General features: G+C 35.0%; 1 long non-coding RNA gene across 1 annotated transcript; it reads right to left on the bottom strand.

Annotated features, from left to right (window-relative positions):
• Positions 1 to 843: 843 nt before the first annotated feature.
• On the bottom strand, positions 844 to 17,211 carry LOC144372853 (uncharacterized). Its single transcript, XR_013432707.1, has 2 exons — positions 17,104 to 17,211; positions 844 to 4,589 (listed from the first exon to the last, which is right to left on the bottom strand). It is a non-coding gene; the product is annotated as an uncharacterized LOC144372853 (long non-coding RNA).
• Between the last annotated feature and the right edge of the window lie 569 nt (positions 17,212 to 17,780).

Raw genomic sequence — 17,780 nt, forward strand, 5'->3', positions numbered from 1 at the left:
CGGCTATTCTTGGCACAACCCCTCTTATATTTTTCCCAACCTGTTCTGAAAGTTAAAGCTTTGCTGAGAATTATCACTAAAACTGCAAACATTTGAGAGAATACAAAATATTTTTTCATAATTAAAATTCAGATCATAACTAAACTGTTTCAAAATCTTTTCCCCTAATAGTTAAAGAAGAAAACTGACAACCCATTCAACAAACAGGTAAATGCATATATATAAGATATATATATATCTTATATATATGAAGTGATATATATATATATATATACAAATATATAAATATATATATATGTATATATATACATATTAAGTCACTATTACTATGAGTTGTCAAACTATAATTTAGTAAGATGTTACATATAAAATTAGTCCTTAAATATTAAATATAGTTTCCAAAAATTCAGAAGCAACTCAGTCCACTCTAGATTCAATAGTACTTGTAAAGGAAAATGACATTTAAAGTAAAACATAAAGTACAAGCAACCTGAAGGATGATTATTGATTTTACATTGCCTTATTATGAGTTTATAAAAACATAAGTGAATAAAAAAGGTGCCCAATAGTCAGCATTATACCATGTTATACAGAAAAAGATCTACTTCATCTAGTGAAAGAATACTTTAGTATTTTAGGTAAAAATATATTCTTAGTTTTTAAATACATGAACCATTTATTCTCAAACTAATACTTCCAAATCAATAAATACTAATCTTGCCTATAAAATGTGCTGCCAGAGGACTTGAAAAGGGTTTGCTTTCCTTAAATTAGTTTGTCCCTTACAATTTGCTTGCCTGTTCATTTTCTTGGCTAGTACAGTTATCATTAAGATCAACTTCATTTCCTTTTTCATTTAATGATCACAAAATTTAAATGAGTGGTCATAATCAATGTCATATGTTTTTTAGTATCCTAAGAAGTTGACTCATTTTAAATTGAATATTGTTGCTGCAAGAAGAGTAGCCAAAATGCACAGGACTCTAAACCACTGGAAGAATGTACTTGAAGGGACAGAAGATAGTGTGGGACTTCAGGTTGGGATACTGGTTTTTAAAATAAAGCTTACAATCTAAATTCAACATCGCATAGCTAACAAAAGTAAAACTAGTACAGAAATTCTTCCCCATCTTTAAATTCTAATGAAAATAAATGTTTTCAAACTCCTCATACTCTTTAACAGCACACTAAATTTTATAATATTAGAAAACATGTATCAGTTATGATAGAATATTTATGATGCATTGATTTTGAATTACTAATCATTATTTTAAAAATACTTTTTAGTTGGAGATGGACACAATACCTTTATTTTATTTATTTATTTTTACATAGTGCTGAGGATCAAACCCAGTGTCTCGCACGTGCCAGGCAAGTGCTCTACCACTAAGCCACAACCAAAGCCTCACTAATTAATTATTTTTAAGTCAGGTCCTATGCAGAGATTCCAAATTTCAAAGCATGACTCTCCTTCCCTTTTAGGTAGGAAGGGGCAGATGTTCAAATCCAGAGTTTGGATGAACAGTTAGCAGGCTTTAGCAATATTTGAAGGAACCATGGTTACAGAGGAAGATGGTTCTAAAATTCAAAGGAAATTAAATGTCCAGTATCTTAAGGAGACATATTATGGTATTGAAAAAATTGATGCATTAGATGTTTTTTTGTTATGTTTTTCTACTATTACCACTGTTTTGGAATTAACAGTCAAATTTTATATCATTACATTCCAGACATACAACATATATCTAAAACTGCCATCTTAGATTATAAGGCAATGATATAAAATATTTTGTTCAGTTTGCAACAGCTCTGGGTTTCCTCAAAATGTGTATCCAAATGGTAAAATGTCCAGGAAATCCTGTGATTTTCATGTGTTAAAGGCATTTCACATAGTTCCATTCACTTTTTTTTAATTACAGATGAACACATATCTTTATTTTTTATTTATTTTTTAATGTGGTGCTTAGGATGGAACCCAGTGATCTATACATGTGAGGCAAGTGCTTTGCCACTGAGCCACAACCCCAGCCCCCATTCACTATTTTTAAGCTCAATATGTATATTTTCATAGCAACACATGCCATATAACTCCAACTTTACTAACAAGTAATTGGTAATATTACAATAGTTGTTATATCAACATGGAAAAGCAGCATAACATATTAAGAAAAATGATTTCCTGGGTTTGAATTTTGCTTCTATCACTTGTGAGTCACACGAACTGGTACAAGTCACTGGAACATTCTTTGCTTCAGTTCCTCAAATGTAAATACAATGGGAATGATAAAAAAATACCAACTAATATCAATGTTATGAGGACTATGTGAATTAGTAACAAAATGTGGGAAAAGCAATCAGAAGTGCCACTTAGCACACAGTGATCATTTAGTAAATATTAGTTATAGATATTATTACAGTAAAAAAAACAGTGACTCATGTTAATATAAACCATTCAGGCTTTCATGAATTTAGTAAGTGGCATATACATTGATAGATTGTACACTTACATTTAATCCTGAAATATTATTGAGCATATTCTATTATAGAGATTAGACCCTTTAAAATATGTTAATTTGTAAATACCTAAAGAGTAGATAGTGGGGCCCAGGAGAGGTGGAAAAGTAAAATGTTTAGGTGACAGGCCTCTGATGAGGATCACTGCCAGGATGGTGACTAGAAGACAGTAATGACAACATGATAAGTACCAGCTAATTATCCAGTTGTGTTCACTCATTAGCCCTGTGTTGAAAGTTATTGAATTTTCAGAATAGGAAAAAAAAATCACAAATTAGATGTGCCTTCAGGATCACTTGCTGAAAGTGTCAAGAATGTGAGACTTCTGAGAGTCAAGAGTTATTTAACATAGAGACTTATGTGAAGGTCATTATCTTAATTAAACTCAAAATGTCCAACTTTTTCTCTGGAAACTTTGATCTTGGTTTCCTTGTTTATCGCTGTACCTATGGGCTCAACAGAAGAGTCTCAAGTGCTTCTCTGCCAAATGACAACTATTACCTTGACCAGTATGTTTACAGACATAATATAGAACACAGTATTTTTGTTATTCAAAACACAACTGCTAGTGATGAAAGTTTTTAATGATAGTATGAAAGCCATTATTAGATTTTGCAAATTAAAATTTAATAATTATTTGCCTAAGCCATAGTTATTTCACATATTTAGTCTAAATCCACATGCAGTCATGTGCTGCATAATGACATTCTGGTTAATGAAGGACAGTATATATGACAAGGGTCCCAGAAATTACACCATCTAATGATGTCGTAGCCATCTCAGCTTGTGTAAGCACATGATATCTGCATGATGATGAAATTGCCTAGTGACACTTTTCTCAGAGCTTCCTCCTGTTGTGAAGCAAAGTGTGGCTCTAATTATTATAAACACAAGAAGAATCTTTCCATTATTTTGAGAATTATGAATTTAAAATAAAATGTTAATTATTCACAATGATGAAACCATACTATTATATCAATGCAGAAATGACAAAAATTACACATACTTTAGGATGAACATGGAATATACTTTGTGTCCACAATCAAGGTTTCCAGTGGTCCTTTTAAAGTGTAACAAGTAAAGCTTTATTTTTCACATCTTGTACAATACTTGGATGAAGAAAGCACTCCTGATGGTGAATTCTTTTGAGTCTGACATCTTGTGGAAAGGCTTCAAAAATTGAGTTTTAGGTTTCTTTCTAAGGTAGATATGTGAGTTTTTATATAGGTTTATTTTTTTCTTCTTGACCATTCCCCTTCCTCTCACCTTCCTGATCCCCACACCATGCCCTACCCAGGGTCACTGATGCTACAGCATGTGAGACAGGTATCCTTGGGAAGCCAGGCCCACAGCAGAGACCAAGGACAGCACCAGCTCACTGGCCTTATTCATGAGCATAAAGTACACTTGGAAGTAATGGAAGAAAGTCTTGCTGGAGGCCTGAAATCTCTCTTCTCCTCTACTGAGCAGCCCTTAGGACAAACAGAGAAGCATGTGTTTCCAGCTTCCACACATATACCCTCCTCTGACATGAATGGGGGATGGAAAACCTATGCCTCTCAGTCTATACCATTCTTAACTTTCAAATGAGGATGTGTCAAGTGTGACCATGTGTTTTTCAGTGACAGACTTCTTCAAGCAAAACTATCCATTATTACATGTGTCCATTTGGGGAAACTGAAAACAGATACAATCAAATAAATGAATCCAAGAAGAGACCAATAGTTAATATTTTTATCTTGGACATTTTTTCTATAGATTCCGGAGATGAATTTTTGTCCAAAAATGAAGACATATATCAATCTTCAGAGATCACTTTGTGAGGCTGAAGTCTGAATGAACTCCTACTCATTTCTAGCACAAATATACCAGTATAAACTGAGCATTAGTTATAAAACACCATGGGAAAACATATAGAGGAAAGAAAAAATGCAGTTCTTTTATTTTCAGTGGAGAATTCTGAACCAACATGTACTGGTTAAGGCCAGTGTTCAGAAGCTTCTACCTGCTTGGTTCCTTGGGATTCTCTTCATTCTTCTCCAGCCGAGGGAGGGGGCTCACACAGCTTGTACAGCCTAGAAGAGGCACAGGTAAGTTTGACAGCTGCCCACTTTTTGTACCTTACATGAGATAATTTTATTGGTATAACAAATACATTGAAAGTAATTATTTTTGGTTCTATGAGTCAAGGACACATTGTTTACTTCACTAAACATAGCATATGAATAAGCAAACTCTAAAATTTTGGTTCTGTGATTTAGAAAACCAGGTTTCTTTGCATCTTTCAATGGCTACTGATTATGCAACATTACATTTTAAAAGCCTGCTGTTCTACTCCAGTGCTGCCAATCCAAGCCTGCTTAGCTTGCTGGTAGTAAAAAAAAATCTATTCTCTGAATTCCAGGAGGTAATATTATTATAATTGCCATCACCTCTATCATTATGAATATCTTGTTTACAGAAAGTCAGCTCTTATCTCACAGGGTTCTGCTATTTTTTTGACCAGTTTTGAAGTTAACTGCAATTTGGACTATGCCTGTAGTGTGGACATGAATGGCCTGACATGGCAGATTCCTGAGGCTAGAATCTCAAAGGCACACTAGCTGGGGTTTCCTAAGGACTGGGCACCTGGTTCTGCCATCTACCACTTACCTAGTCAATGGATTCTAAAGTGGGTCAAAGAATCCACATTAACTGTGGAGATGCCTGGAGATGCTCCCCTTTGTAGCCCAGGTCTACTTGTTTGAGCACTAACAAAAAATTCTAAGGAATTAGCTAAGGTTACACAAATTCCAGTCTCCACCTTCTTTTTAATAGTTGAATCCTAATTCTAGAACCAAAGTAAAAGTGAACATGACAGCTGCCAGAAAACCCTAACTCTAGTGACCTCAAGACCATGTGCATAACTTTCAGTGTATCCTGAAAAAAGAGAGGCTGAACTAGAGTAGTGGATATTGGACTACACCTGTTACCCCTAACAGTGACCAAGGTGCCACACTGGTGCCACTGCAGAGCTTAAACTAATGACTTTAAATGTAGAATCTGACACTACCCCTTTATCTGTTTATTTATTTCTGGTGCTAAGGATTGGACCCAGGGTTGCATGCATGCTAAGCACACACTCTACCTATGAGCTACACTCTGAGCCCCAACTTTTCCCTTTTTCAAAAGCAATTCAAACTCAGGGCTAGCTGAAGTGATTCACTCCCATTTACACATTATGTTGAACACAGTTTAAATGAATTGTTAACCTATTTAGTAAATTATAAATTCCTTCTCTTTTGACATTTAATTCCATGCTAATTCTAAATCAATGAGGAAGAATGAGAAAGCTTTAATTTAGAGTTGAAAATTTGGTTAAAAACATGAATTTTTTTAGGAAACGCAGAATGTATTATCTTTGAACGTACTTCAAGTGTGGAAGGTGGTTTATGTTCTACATGTAATCTACATGGAAGAGATGATTACTGAACTAAGGACATGTCACATTATAAAAGCTTATTTCATCTTTCCTGGAGAAGAGAATGCATTAAATTGAGCTGGTGTACTTGAAAATTTTTTTTGCAGCTGAAAGATTGGGTGTTACTTCAAATTGCTTTCTCAGTGCTGAAAAAATTGGATGATCAGAAGATTTTTTTTCCTCCTTAATTTCTGTCCTTTTATTTCCCTGAAAGTGCTGTATAAGGAGTAAGAAAGCACAGTGGCCTTACTCAGGTAGAAAAGAAAGAGGAGGATGGGTGGTGGATGTCCTGCCCCATAAGATCTGCGCTGTGCCACCACATCCATTACCTTGCTCTGCACATTTGCACAGAATGTAACTAATGCCACTGGGTAGATGAGTCTGAAATGTCTGCCTTGCAAATTGGAGAAAAGGCTACTCTCTGTGATCACCTAATGAAATAATAGTTCTGGGTTCTGTGGAGCTGGACAGATTCAGCTTCTGAGGCTTCTTGGAAGAAACTCACAGTTATTTGAGTTCAGACACATTTGTAATGTAAATGGTAGAGCTCTGGGAATTCAGAGCAGGCAGATGAAGTTTGGAAGTAAAATGTAACAGGTAAAGAGTTGGATTCCAACTGTGCTCTGAGGCATTTGTGTTTTGGCAGCTAAATTGTTGGGCACCGGGAGGCCTTTTTTTGCCCAACATCTGGGGCTCTTCCTTTAGTTCATTACACTCATGCATACCAGTGCCCTGCAGGAGTGAGGTCTGTTCCTGGCTCCACTTTCTCCTATTCCTGTTTGGGCTCAGGAAGCCATTTTGGAGCTGGTGATTCAGTCCAAATTCAAATTAGCAGAGAGAAGAATTTTCAAACTTTATTCTATAGATCAGCCTTTTCATCTTTCTTTTTTAATCTTTATTTTTTAATTGTAGTTGTAGTTGGATATAATACCTTTATCTTATTTATTATTTATATGTGATGCTGAGAATAGAATGCAGAGCCTCTCACGTGCTAGGTGAGTGCTCTACCACTGAGCCACAACCCTAGCCCACACTCTTTATCTTTCTATATGGGAAAAAATATAAGATGTATTAATAGAGACGACAAAGTAAATGCCTCTTCTGAGGTTCTCGTACAATGGTACTCTATCTCAAGACAATTGTCTTTATCCTACAGATTGGAAAATAGAATCTCAAAAAATGAAGACTTCACTAAGATCATATAGCAGGATCTGGGATTCCTCAAAATCACTTTTCTTCTTTTTTTCATTTTTAACCACTATAGTATGATGTGGTCTTCCCATTACACAAATAAAGTCTTTACAACAAAATACTTCCGGATTTTGTGTAACAGAAAACAAGGCCAATATGCCACAACTAGTGATCTGATATCTGGAGTGTCATATTTGGTTGTTGATGAAAATTTGACAATTGCTTTGCAAAAGAGAAAACCAAAGAGAGGAAGTCTGCCCTCAACCCCTACTTTAGTGCCATTCAATCACAACACATTCGTTGATTGCTCAAATCTATTTTTTCTTTCCATTCTATTGGACTGCAAGCGCCTGGAGCATATGGAATGCTTCTCATCCACCTTGATATCCTAAAACCAAAAGTAGTTTCTGACACGTTTCAGACAATGATTCCTAGAGGGGGAGTATGCAAATGTGATGAAGCCAAGATGTCCAGGAAACCTGCTCTCAGGAGTAGACTTTCCATTGTCACTACTCAGAACCAACCTACCTCAGCACTATTAAACCCTAACACTCCTCTCTAGCATTCTGATTCCCGAAATTATCACATTCACTCTTTCTATGGTGTGACCACAGCCACTTCCTCCTTTTTTGAATTCCAGAACAACCAGCTCCTATTTTACTTCCATGTTTCCAATTGCTCTCCTTTGACTGTCACTCCTGTTCCTTTGCTTTCTCTTCACTATTGGCATTTCTCTGGTGGGTTCTGGATCTTCTCTCATCTGTTATCCACTCACCATGGCAATAAAATTCACTTCTATATCCTCACTGACTTTCTAAATTTTGATGACTCATAGAACCACAGCTCCACCTATTTGCCTCTCCTTGGCTTTGGACCAATGTATTGAACTGCTCACAAATAAAACCACATGGAAGTCCCTGTGATCCACTATCTCAGGGGCAATAACCACCAACCCTTTATTACCCAAGTCAAAGATTTTATAGTCACTCTGGAATATTCCATTCCCCTATCTATCTTCATTCAATTTGTGTCCAAAGATTAGGAAGTCTGCCTTCTAAGCATTGTTCTAATCCACCCTTCCATTGGGGTTCTCAATAGTCCCTTTCAAAGTTCTATCTTCATTCTTAGAAATAGACCCTTCTAATGTCACCTGAGACAAATTCTAAAAGTCAGATCTTCTTCCAAGTAGGAAGATTGTTGATGCTGCCTTATTGTCTTCAAGTTAAGATGAAAACACTGGTATGTCTCTTTCTGATCTGGCCCCTGCCTGCATCTCCAGTTTTGCTTTACATTATTCTTAAATCACTTTCAACTGTCAGTCACACAGACTAAAGTATGGTTCTCAGAATGTGATGTTTTCTCTGGGCCCTCATGTCTAGACCAGGAGCATTCTGTGACCTTCCTTCTCCCTCCTTTGGCTGGGCAGGATTCTTCCATGTTCTCACGACAATCTATGCTTGGTTTGTGTCACAGTTATTATAATATGTAGTGTACTATGAGATAGATGGGTGGGGGATTTGAACCAAAGACTATCTCAGGCAGAGAGAGCACACTAGACTTTTGTGAAGGTACCTTCGAGAAACACTACCCTAGCTTTGCCTTTGGATGGTCTGAGCTTGAGAGGCAAATGTATCTTTCAACTTACTGCCTTTGAGGATGGAGTGCTGTTCCAGCTGAGGAGGAATCCCAGCCCTCGGTGCTCAGAATCTCTTTGCACCCTCCAAGGACAGCTTTTCACATTCCACCTTTGCTTACAATGATGTTTTACTCACTAAGCCTACTTAACTAAAAGCTCCTTGAGGGCCAGAGCTACTTCTATTTCAAGTTTACATTTTTCATGAGGCATAACAGATTGGGCTGCATTTCTTGGGTCCTAAATAGATGCTTATAGAATGAATAAAAGAGTAAATAAAATCCATTTTTTAAATTACTCTTAATCTCTCTCTCAGGGTTATTATTTTAACTTTATAGCAGGCTACTTTTATTGTGCTTCATTTCAAGCATTACATAAACCAATAAAGAAGAAATTGAGTTCATCCATTGCTTTTCTGGTGGTTCAGCTTGCATATTGGCTTATTGATCAGGTTGCTAAAGTCTTATCCCAAACCTACTGTTTATTAGGTCTTATAAGATCTAGCTAAAAACATCCTGTGAGCCATTATCTTGTCATTTTTTATTGAGATTTTAACACTTCAGTGGGTCTGTTATGTAATATAACATGTCTGCTCAAGGCATTGAGGAGACAATGCTTATGGGAAATGATTCTTCATCAATAGAAACTGGGAGATTCTAATCTAATCAAATGTAGAAGATAATGATAATAAGACAAGGATTAAACAGAGTTAGGAGTTAGTACTAAAAAGAAATGCAACTATAAAATGAGTGCTTCATCCATTTCCGAGTGGGGGATATGTTTTTCCTTTTTAAAAAAATTTCACTTCCCATGTAGTTTTTCAGAATAAAATATAACTTCACAAATGCTCCAATCTTTATTCTTGCTCTGGTAATGGTGTTACAAATAAAAACAAATAAAAAAGTGTCTTGTCTATGACAGTATTTGCAGGAGACTACTTCCTGTCTAAAGGCAAATGTATAAATCCAATTGAATGTAGAAGAAATTAGTTAGCTTTGTCCCACTCCAAGATAGATGACTGCCTACCCTAGTCGCCAGGGAAACTGAGAGGAAAACATTTTTTTCTGTGGATGCTAACTATGTTCATTTGTCTTAAAAGTAGATTGGAGTCCTTTCTTATGATGATGCGTGAACTGTGAATATTTAGCATCTCAGACAATAGCCCTGTTAATACGCTTACTCATTCACGTGTTCTTGAAATCAGTTTAGATATTGCATGTCTATGGTGAGCAAAGGAATAAAATTTAAAATCCATACTGACTCCTGAAAACTCTTACTCAGGTTGGGCACAGAAACATGTTAACAAAATACCACAGCATAATATAATAACATAAGGGCTATCATACAGCAATATACAAGATACCTAGGACAACCAGAGAAAAGGAACACAAATAAGACTACTAGCAGGAGATGATAACTAAAGTAGATTTTGTGGGTTAAGTAGGAGTCTTCTATATAGACACAGATAGGAAAGACAATCCCAACAGAGGAAAGAATAAGAATGGTAATAGAAGGATAAATGAAAATGGCTTTTTGACTATTGGCCCAGCTGGATTAAAATTGTTACTTGTATCCATGTGGATTTTTTTAAATTCATAATGGAATGTGCAAAATAGGAGGGTATCCATTTAATTATGATCATTTATCCCTAATCACACTTAGTGGTTGGGTGTTTATGAGGTCAATCCCCAGGAATACTATAAGAATGATAGTGGGCATATCCTAAAGTAGGTATATAAGTCATGCAGAACAAAAGCTGGTGAACCCTCTGGAAAGAGAAGGCAGGGATTTACTTATCTTGGAGCTGATTGAGGGGTCCAGTCTCTCACTTCCAAATTCTTTGCTGTGTTCTGAACTCTTGCTCCCTGAAGTCAGGAAAATCACTTTTAGCTCTATACTGTATTACTATTTATTTAAATATAATTCATAACTGAATGTAGAATACTTATTCCAACAATATATTTAACATCAAGAGAGACTGGCTAAGGACTAGGAGAAATCAGCACCTGAACATCTTTGAAATTAATGCTTTTAAGAATCAAAATATGGCATGAAGGTTTTGTAAGGCTGCACATGGTGGTATACACATGTATTCCCAGTGATTCAGGAGGCTGAGCCGGGAGGATACAAAGTTCAAGGTCAGACTCAGAAATTTGCCAAAGATTTAAACAAATTAGGGAGACTTTGTTTCTAAGTAAAAAATAACAAGAAGTGGGGGTATGCCTCAGTTGTAGATCCCCTGGGTTCAATTTCCAGTGGCAAAAAAGGGAAATAAAAGAAAATATGCTATGCCGTTCAGAATGATTAATAATTATTTCTAAAGACATCTGAACCATTCAAGTAAGTTTAACAGCTTACTGTCAACATCCCATCTATATCTTTATTCCTAGACTTAATAATCAATAACTTCAAATGCTGAAAATAGGAAACAATCAAGTATAAATACCTGCTCTCCCACCACCTTCTTGAAACAGAAATCACAGTCCTGTTATAGTCAGGCACCTGTTTTCCTTAGCTAAATAGTTGACTATTTTAAACTTAATAATATTTAGCAAGAAAAGGCTTTCTTAATTAGTTCTAAAGCAATTCCTGGAAAAGCCACATCAATATGGATCTCTGAAGTTTAAGAATTTTATCTTAAAGTTTATAGTTTAAATATGATCTTCTTCTTTTCTTTGGTTTTGGGACCAGAGATTGAACCCGGGGCACTCAACCACTAAGCTATCCCCAATACTTTTTGTGTATTTTATTTAGAGACAAGGTCTCACTGAGTTGCTTAGGTCCTTGTTAAGTTGCTGAAGCAGACTTTGAACGTGAGATCCTCCTGCCTCAGCCTCCTGAATTGCTGGGATTATAGGAATGAGTCAGAGCACCAGACAAAAATGATCATCATGAATAAAAAAGTTTCTAAAACTGATCAAGTTCATGAATAAAGTTATAATTACTGTCCAGTTCCTAATGGAAATCAGTTACTATAGAGAACCAAACAGCAGACTTTTTGGCTGGGCATAGATAAAGGAAGGGTGCTTAAGAAACTGCGAAATTGGAGCTGGGGTTGTGGCTCAGTGGTAGAGTGCTTGCCTAGCCCAAGTAAAGCACTGGGTTGGATCCTCAAAATACATAAAAATAAATAAAAGTATTGTGTCTATCTACAACTAAAAATATACATTAAAAAAAGAAACTGAAATATTCCAGCTTCCAAATACTGAACTAAGTCAAGAGAAGAGAAAAAGGGAGAAAATTTTTAAAAGAAACCTAAAAAAAACAATCTCTTAAGATGTTTAAAAGAACATAATAAAAAGGCAAATAGGGAAACAGTGATGGTAGTGGTACTGGTGACAAAAGACAGGACGGATTAAAGAATTGCAATTAAGTAGCTAAAACTTTCCACTTTTAAGTAATTTTAGATTTAGAGAAAATTTACAAAAATGGAACAGAGATTTTTCTTCATGCTTCATCGTTTTTTCCTAATGTTTACCCTTTACTTAATCACAGTACAATGATAAAAACCAGGAACTGTATTAGTACAATACAATTAACTATATGGCACATCTTATTCCAGTTCCGTATTTTCCCCACTAGTATTCCTTTTCCAGAACCCAATCCTGGATCCCCTACTGCATTTTGTTTCACATCTGCTTTGTCCCCCTGACAGTTCTTTAATATCTCCTTGTGACTTTAATTAATACTTTTGATGAGGTCTGGTCGTTATTTTGCAGACTGTCTCCATTTATGTTTATCTGATGTCTTCTCATGATTAGGTAGAGAAAAAGCATTTTTAAAAATAATAAAATCATAGAAGTGATGTTGTGTACTTCTCTGTGCTTTATATTTGGGGACATATGATGCCAATAGATCTTATGACCTGGAACATTAACATTGAGCACTTGACTTAAGGGGCATCTGCCTTATTTTCTCACTGCCTTTGCAGACTTAGCAAAGACGCCTGGAAAGAGAATATGAGACTTTGCAAACATCCTACTTCTCTTTGAACTTTCACTCACTATTTTAGTCTCCACTGGTATATTTTGTCTGCAACAAATTTAGTTCCACATTTGCTTTGAACTGGGATTCTGTAAAGAATGATTATTTTCCCCAAATTATTTAATTATTCAATTATATATTTAACTCAGCATGGACTTGCATATATTGGTTTTACTGTATAAGAAATCCAATATTTTTATTAATTTTTTTAACTGAAAGCATTCGAGTTTTAGCTATTGGGGGCTCTTTCTGGTTGCTTCTTGAACCCTTTTGATATATATTCATTATGTTTTAATTTTAGTGTGTCTTTATTTTCTGCACCTCAAGATATTCTAGGTTCATTTTCTCTGTGTCAGTTGGTAATTAATCACTTTTCCAAGGGCTTATGGTTATTGTAAACCTTATCATTGGAGTACACTATTTAGAAACCAGAATTTGGATACAGGATGTGCTCATTACTTTTGGTGATACAACTACTTCCAGGCCTTTCCAGCAGACGGGGCTTATTTATTAACACAAACATACTTGAACACCATATTCATTCCTACATCTGTTTGTGTCTGTGAGTGTTGTGTGTATGGACTCATTAGTCATACTGATATTGCTAATTCCAACCTAGTACCATAGGGTTCATCATAGATTCCAGCCTTCACCCTTTGCTGATGTATGACTTCTTTTTCAGTAACTGAGGGTCTGATTTCTCTTTACTTACAACATCTTTACTTATTTGTTCAATCCTAGTGTACACATAAATTGGTTTATGAATTTTTAAGTCATATCCATGTGAAAAACAGATTCACTAACAAGACCCCAGTATTCACATTTAATTTTTTGTCTATATTCCATTAAGTAGTGAATTTAAAGTGCTTTCTTTAAATGTGATGCTCACCATGATGAATACATTGCTTGGCATATTTTACCTTATATAATATATAATTCTTCATATATTCAACTTGGATTCTTACACACTCCTTCATATTGCTCCCTTTGCCTAAATGCCCTCCCTAATACCCTTTTCTCTGTCTGCATTACATTTTTGTCTCTGAGATGCAAATAAAATATCACCATCATTTGCTAATAACAGGTTATACAGTAAATCAGGTTCTGCTTTGAATGAATTAAGTCTATCGATTTGATTTATAGAATTCTCATAACAACACTATGAGGCAAGTGCTATTATTATTCCTGTTATAGTAGTGAAAAAAATTAAGAAATAAAGAAACTAAAATTCTTGTCCCAAATCACAGGATAATAAACAATGGAGGTGAGACTCCAATTAAGGTGGCTTGGCTCAAGAATCTGTGCTCTTAGCCATGATCAAATATTCACCTTGTATGGAATGCTTTTTCCAATCTTCCCAGTTACTGAACAAACCTCATTTAGCACTAACTTTATACTAGGTATTATTCTAGGAAACTATGATACCATAATGAATAAGTCTCAGTTTCCCAATTATTGAGGGGCCATGCTCCCTGTTCTGAATCCTGAAAGACTGAAGTTTTACACTTGTATGTGGATGACTGTATCCTGGCAATTTGCCTACATATTCCACCATGAGATTAGGCCAGGACTTCATCACGCCCAAGTCTTTTCTTGGTGACTACTAGGATCTTTGATACCAAAGGTATGAAGACAGAATATGTTGGAATCCCAGATTTTACTAAAAAGATCAAAAACAATTTTTGTATAGGCTTTCTAAAAGCATATTTGGTATGTATACTTTCTAGCATGGAAAACTTTAATAAGTTTATAATGAAAATGAAATTTTAGACCTCAATATTTTCAGATCACCTGGTTATATAAAAGAGCTGCTTATGGTTATTGTAAACATTATCAAAAAATCCAAGTTATATGGTCATTTTCCCTTCTATTTTGTATCCTTTCTTCATACTCAAGCAACAAATTAAAATACCATGTGTAAAAAATATACACATGAAAATAATACTGAAATTATAAATAAGAATAAATCATGTCAAAAAGTTCATTTCTAGAAAGAAACTGAAGATCTTAGCTTATTCATTTTATTGTTTATTATGAATTGCAAAACTTCAATACATAGATAATAAACTATTATACCTTAAAATATAAAAATTCAAATTGATAATGAAATAATTCAAATACTTCAAGTTATAGTAAAGATGAAAACTTTTCTAACCTCTCTATCTCTGAAAAGTTGAGTCTAAATGGTTAAATATTTTTCTCTGAGGTTGGAAGGCAAAAGGGACAGAAAATCCAAGTTCTAACCTTGATTTAGATTTGTATTCTAACTGCTCAGATTCTAGGTGTATAAGAACTGGCTTGGAAAGTGGATCCTGGCCAATAAACCCACCATGTACTTTCGCTGAATACTGAAAAGAAGATTGTCCTCAGAAAGAATACGTAGAAACATCTGCTTGCTTTCCCTAAAAGAGAGCCCCAGGCCCTAAGATCTTCCACAAATAAGTTTTAAATCACTTATTTGGGATGCATAACTTGGTGCTGAGGAATCAGCAAAGAAAGGAAGAAAGTATTCTAAATGTATTTATTTTAAAAAATAGGGAGCAGGAAAGAGTGACAAATACTGGAAAAATAATGCAGCTCAGAAATCAATAAAGACATTACTAGAAACTGCATGACTTTTCAGTATTTTAAATGATATTACAGATATCATGTATTAATAATGTATAAATATACCATTGTTATGAACTCTGCACCATAAAATGAGTTATTAGGCCTATAAAACATTGTCTTTACTTTATCTCTATTTCCATTTTCAGTTTTAGGAAGTTAAAGATATTAGAATCATAGCTATTCATTTCCACAATGTAGGAATGTATATGTAGTGACTTAACCTCTTTAGTGGAATATTCTAAAAAATGGTGGATTCTTCCCATATGTCACAATTTTGAGATGGCTCTTCCAAGTTCTCCTAGAAATGTACTCTAAGAGAGACACAATAAAATAAAATTAGCAATGCAAATACAATTCTAATGTGACAAATAATAAGTTTATTTTGATTTACTTTTTAAAGGATAATTTGCATATTTACTCTCCAAAAATTCTTCCTGAGCCCTCTGGCAATTTGCATCTGTGTTTGTCCTTTGCCAGCTGGACAACAGTTTATCCCATAATTCTGGTAGATCTAACCTTTACTCAGTAAATCCTTTGACCTTCTAAGATCTTGGTTGTCAATCTTCGGTTCTTGGGTTCTTACCCAGAAGTGTCATGTATATGCCCTCACTGTACCTGATCTCTACAGTGCAGGTGTCAGCTCAGTGGTAATCTTTTGTTGATTTTTTTCATTGGCTTGGTTGTAATTCTGTACTGTAATCTTGGGAGCAAGCCCAGAGGGATATATGTGTCTCCTTAGGAGTTATACACTAAATATTTGGTAAATACAAGCAGTCATAATTGCAAATGCATACCTTAAAAATTAATCACTCGCTATCACTGGACAACTTGAACCAAAGCAGCAAATAAAGAGTTTTACTATTGTGGTAGCTTAAACGTGATAGAATAAAGTAAAAAAAAAAACAAAAAAAAAAAAAAAAAAACTAGTATCTTTTGATTTTTTTGTCATTCTATAGGCTGTCTTTTCTTCTATATTAAGCCCATTTCCTAATTAGAAAACTGAAATTAGTCCATTTTTATTTTTTAAAAAATTTTAAATGTTAAAAACTAAGCTATTACTCTTTAAAAAAGTTATTGAGTGATGACATACAAAGTTTATTCTATTAATTCAGAGAGTACATTCTCAACTATGAGTATTCCAGTGACCTAAACACAGCCCAAAGGCAGTTTATTCATTCTCTAAAGCAAAATTTGAAGTCAGCACTTTATCCTTGAAATAAAACATATACTTCTTAGCATAGCATGGAAGTCTGAGAGATCACCAGAAGTATGTAATAAGTAAACATATTGCTCAATTTTTTCCATCTTTTTTCTTGCCTGTCCCTCTCTCAATCCATTCTTCAAGATTTACTAAATCACCTATACAACTTCCAGAAAATTCAAAATGTCCTTTATCTTGTCCCTTACACAAGCCCCTAGTCCATTCCTGTCTATTTTCATAGCCGATTACCTTTACTCCTTGAGATAATTGCATAGACCTCCTTTTTTCCAGGGTTGTCCAAAATTCTTGGAGAACCCTTACCTAAGAGTCTGTACCAAGTTCTCATCCCACGGGATTGCTTCTCACCCATGACTTACCTTACCAAGTCATGTGTCTGGAAAAGTGCCCTACACATCAAGGCACCAGTCAGACACCTGACCTGATGAATGAACAAAGGAACCTTCAAACACAGGGAGTGCTAAAACTCCCCTAAACAAGCATTAGACTCACCTACTTCCGCATCACATCTGTAGCCTGCATAATGTAGCGAGGTGGCAGCCCATGGCTCCTGGGTAGAATGATGGCTCGCTCCAGTGTTACACTCAGGGTGCACCTGTGTGCCAAGGCAAGAGGAAGTGAGAACACACTGGTTTCTAAAACACTCTTCCAGACAGTGTGAACTCTTGATTACAAGATCGGAAATCCACCAAAATCAAAGGGCTAAACAATGAACCACAGATTTCTCTATCCAGAATACCTGAAAATATGTTATAGAGTCACAACTAAGAATTCAAAATTGAAACAAACCTATAATGAGTTGTTTTCAAAAGAGCTCCTCCAAAGGGATTTAAATAACTTTTATAATTAACCATTATTTTTATTGATATTTTATGCAACTTAGAAGAAATGAATTTGTAATATTTATCATTCATTTCTACATATTGGTAGTTATTGCATTTCAATGCATGCACAAATATCTTAGAAAAATAAGCAGTGAAATTCACTGTCACTAAGTTCAAGTTTGATTTTTAAAAATTATTTTTCGACCCAATCTAAAACATTATTTGTAAAAATTTTTAAAGAAATTTAAATTAGTTATATGGAAATATAATGCAAGAATAGCCCTGAGAAATGTGTCCTAACCAGAAGTGAGGGAACTGGTCAACCTTTGTTCTTTTCCTTCCACT

This window comes from Ictidomys tridecemlineatus, unplaced genomic scaffold, assembly GCF_052094955.1.
Source record: "Ictidomys tridecemlineatus isolate mIctTri1 unplaced genomic scaffold, mIctTri1.hap1 Scaffold_174, whole genome shotgun sequence".
In the NCBI taxonomy this organism is placed as follows: domain Eukaryota; kingdom Metazoa; phylum Chordata; class Mammalia; order Rodentia; family Sciuridae; genus Ictidomys; species Ictidomys tridecemlineatus.